This window comes from Stenella coeruleoalba (assembly GCF_951394435.1).
Source record: "Stenella coeruleoalba genome assembly, chromosome: 2".
In the NCBI taxonomy this organism is placed as follows: domain Eukaryota; kingdom Metazoa; phylum Chordata; class Mammalia; order Artiodactyla; family Delphinidae; genus Stenella; species Stenella coeruleoalba.
The window spans coordinates 40,297,410-40,301,704 of NC_137147.1; positions in this window are offsets into that span (position 1 = coordinate 40,297,410).

A 4,295-nucleotide genomic window follows, 5' to 3' on the forward strand; every position below is an offset into this window, starting at 1 on the left:
TGACAGTTTAGGATGCAGCACCTGTAAAAAGGCAAGGTGAAGACACCCCCAAAAGGAAAGGTAACCAGGTTCTAAGGGGTAACCTGTCTACCTCAATTCTACCCAAGGTCAGCTTTCCATTTGCAATCTTAAGCTCTCCCTTCCTCCATCAGTGGATCATTTTTAAAGACAGCTTTTGAGTAGAACCTTGTCAAAACTTTCTTGGAAAATACAATTTTGTCCCAGGTAATAGAAAAGAGTACTGAACTTGGAGTCAGAAAACCTCTTTTTGTCAAACTCTCACTGGGCATGTGCAGAGGAAGAATTACCTTGAAGTAAATGATGCTTGGGTTTCAAGATACCTCACCTGCACATGCCCCTTTAAAGGCCCTGGGAGGGATTCTAGCAATCTGTTCCCATGATCATGCATTTAAAAAAAATTAGCAAAATAAGATGATGTAACTACAATAGACCACAGTCTCTTTCCACTCTTATTTTCTCTTTGTCACATTTCCCCTAAGTTCTGGGTGGCACCTGAGTAATTACAGTCATCTTTGTGATCCAGTAGCTAAAGGGAAGTTGAGTTGGAGATGCAGGTAGTTTGGATTTAGTAGTATAAATTGTTATGGTTTGCTGTCACTTCTGTGTATTGCTAGGTTACTGCTAGCTGCTTCAGTGCAAGGATGTCTTGCAGGAATATTCCTGCTGCCCACTGTGCTGCTTTATGTGTCACAACAGGAATGTTTAAGGCCTTTGATCACAAAATGGTTAATGAGTGTTACCAATGCAAAGATTATTTAAGGTGGGTCACTGTTCAAGGAAACTTGAAATATCATGAAACCTTACTGCTTATATATGACAGAAACTTTATAGAGGCCTTCCCAAATTTAATACCAAATTGTATATGGCATTACCAATCATGAGCTATGAAGCTGAAAGAAACCTTTCTAAACCATAAATAATAAAAAAAACATTGAAATCAACCCACATTACAGGAAAGACTGAATTATCTTTCTATTTGAGATTGTACGATAAAATTGTTGTCATATAAAGAAGGAAACAGGGACTTCCCTGGTGGCGCAGTGGTTAAGAATCCGCCTGCTAATGCAGGAGACACGGGTTCAAGCTGTGGTCTGGGAAGATCCCCCATGCCGCGGAGCAACTAAGCCCGTGCACCACAACAACTGAGCCTGTGCTCTAGAGCCCGCGAGCCACAACTTCTGAGCCTCCGTCCTACAACTATTGAAGCCTGTGCGCCTAGAGCCCGTGCTCCGCAACAAGAGAAGCCACCGCAGTGAGAAGCCTGCACACCGCAACAAAGAGTAGCCCCCGCTCACCGCAACTAGAGAAAGCCTGCACATAGCAACAAAGACCCAATGCAGCCAAAAATAACTAAATAAATAAACTGTTAAAAAATCATTAAAAAAAAAGAGAAGCAATCAAAGAACATAACAGAGGAAAAAAAGTAGGGAAAAACTATTCTAGAGGTTTATACAACAGTTAATTAATAAAATGATTTTGTTAGTGTTTGAATTTTGTGATGTTTGTTGTATTTGCCAGGTTTTAAAATTTTGTAATTGTTGTCACTTCTTATATCCGATTTTTTTACTCACAATCTGGTATCCTTTATCTTAAAGAGTATCCTCCTCTCCAAACTGTGTTAATTTCAAGTTCTACAAAATCTGGATTCTTACCCCATCCTGTGACTTTGAGCAAGTAATGTGAGCCCCAGTTTTCTTATCTGGAAGGTGTGAATCACCATATCTGCTGACTTACCATACAGGGTTCTCGTGAGGAAGTGAGATGATGCAGGTGAAAGAACTTTATTATTAGCTCTAAGAACCATACAAATGTAAATAAAGTGGGATCTCTGCTTCCTCCTCAAAGAAATGCACCTTGCCTTTTCTCCAAGAGATTATGTTATCTTTTCAGGATCAAACGTTACATTTGGGGTCATCCTGACTTGCAGGATGGGGCAGGATCTTTTGGAGAGTTTCACATAGATGACAAGCAGCACCAAGCAGAGTAAAAAGCCTAGGAAAGAATGATGGTGTGTTAGCCTAAGCCCATTTATTACCCCTGTTGGAAAACCAACATGCTAGGTTCTCCCTGCTGAGTGTGGTGAGCAGAGCTGCTTCTGATACTAAGGACAGCATTTAGCATTTAAATTCAACAATATTCCAAATATGTAGATGACATCTATTTAAAAAACAAATTTAAGGGGAGTTGTACAGCCTTTTTCTTTGCCCTGGCATTTAACTAGGAAAAATGGGAAAGGGGAAGTTCCATTCACTCAACACCTATTATATGTGTATTATTATGTATGGTTCTGTGCTAGGTGCTTTAAATACATTATCCCAGACACCTAGCACAGAACCATACATATAATAGGTGTTCAGTGAATTTATAGACAATTTCTCCGGATATTGTCAACCGCTTTTTGCAAAAGTAAAAACCAAGGCTTAACGAATTGAGTGACTTGCCCACATTCACAGCGATTTGGTATTTTAAGCAAGGTGTGTTTGATTCCACCCTCCTCAGGTACCAGCTCATTGCTACATCCTGCTTACAGTCTAGTTTTCCTTTTCCTATTTGCTTGTCTGTTTTTTTTTTTTAATTTTTTATTTATTTATTTTTGGCTGTGTTGGGTCTTCGTTTCTGTGCGAGGGCTTTCTGTAGTTGCGGCGAGGGGGGGGCCACTCTTCATTGCGATGCGCGGGTCTCTCACTGTCGCGGCCTCTCTTGTTGCAGAGCACAAGCTCCAGATGCACAGGCTCAGTAGTTGTGGCACACGGGCCTAGTTGCTCCACGGCATGTGGGATCTTCCCAGACCAGGGCTCGAACCCGTGTCCCCTGCATTGGCAGGCAGATTCTCAACCACTGAGCTACCAGGGAAGCCCGCTTGTCTGTTTTAAATTGATGAATCCAGCTCAGTCACAATTGCCTGCAAAAATAATGTTATAGATCAGATGTCTAGTATTACACATAGGTCTTTTGTTGAAATATATACTTTGTCATGAATTTATGGAAAATCAAGAATATATCCATAGCAATAGAATATGCTTTATATATATTTTTTGATGTGGACCATTTTTAAAGTCTTTATTGGATTTTTTACAATATTGCTTCTGTTTTACATTTTGGTCTTTTGGCCATGAGGCATGTGGGATCTTAGCTCCCTGACCAGGGATCAAACCCGCACACCCTGCACTGGAAGGTGAAGTTTTAACCACTGGACCTCCAGGGAGTCCCCTAGAATATGCTTTAAATGGTGCTTAATTTAAACATAAAATATGATTTAAATGGGCAAATCTTTATTAGGAATTTTAAATACCTGAAAATGTTTGAGATGCACAATAAACTAGTTTACCACCAACCACGCTTTTCATATATCAATTTAATATGCACCACCTCACAACACTGTAAAGCAATTATACTCCAATAAAGATGTTCAAAAACATATATACAGAAAAAAATGCACCACCTGAACTCAGATATTTGATTTCATGCTAGAAAATTCAAGATTAATCTCTTCATCCAGGGAAAAAAAAAAAAAAGGAAACCAACATTCTCAGGTTGCAGATTGACAGTACCAGGCTAAAATGGCTTTCCTCTTGGCAGCTTTATAAATATTTTATCAGAATTCAAAATTACACACAGTTCACTTGCTTCTTTCCATTAAATTTTAAAATTGAGATGAGTTTGGTAGCCAGTAGTTATTCACAGGGCTTTTGTGATTTATGATTTTAATGAAAACTCTGCCCCCTACCTCATCCCCCAGGTTAGCCTAAGCGTGGGGTGGAAATCAACACACTTTCAAAATTGGACACCTCGTCTGATTTGTGATTTTTTGTATTTACTTTTTAATTTGTAGGTCAAAACTAAAATTGGGGAGGGAATGAGAGAGAGAGAGAGAGAGAGAGAGAGAAGAAGAAAGGAGGTGTTATTTTGGAAGGTGAAACTTCTATCATCTTATAGACAAAAACTATTAGGAATTATATTCTACAGGGTTCAGAGAGTGTAACAGCTAGAATTTTCAAAACCTAAGGGAATGACTTGTACCTTTCTATTTGGGAAAATATGTTTGTGAGAAGATAATGTTCATGTTATGAACCCAAAACCACAGGATTCTGAAAAACTGTATGTCTAAAGGGAGAATCATCCCAGAGAACCTGAGAAGTAGGTACGAGCCATTAACCTGAGCTGGGAGGATTCAGGTGAACTTTGGGTCCCATCAACATAAGTCATCTTTGCTGTTCAAATGAGCACAGAGCTGCCAAAACTGCTCCATTAATTCAGAACACAGAGGGCTTCAA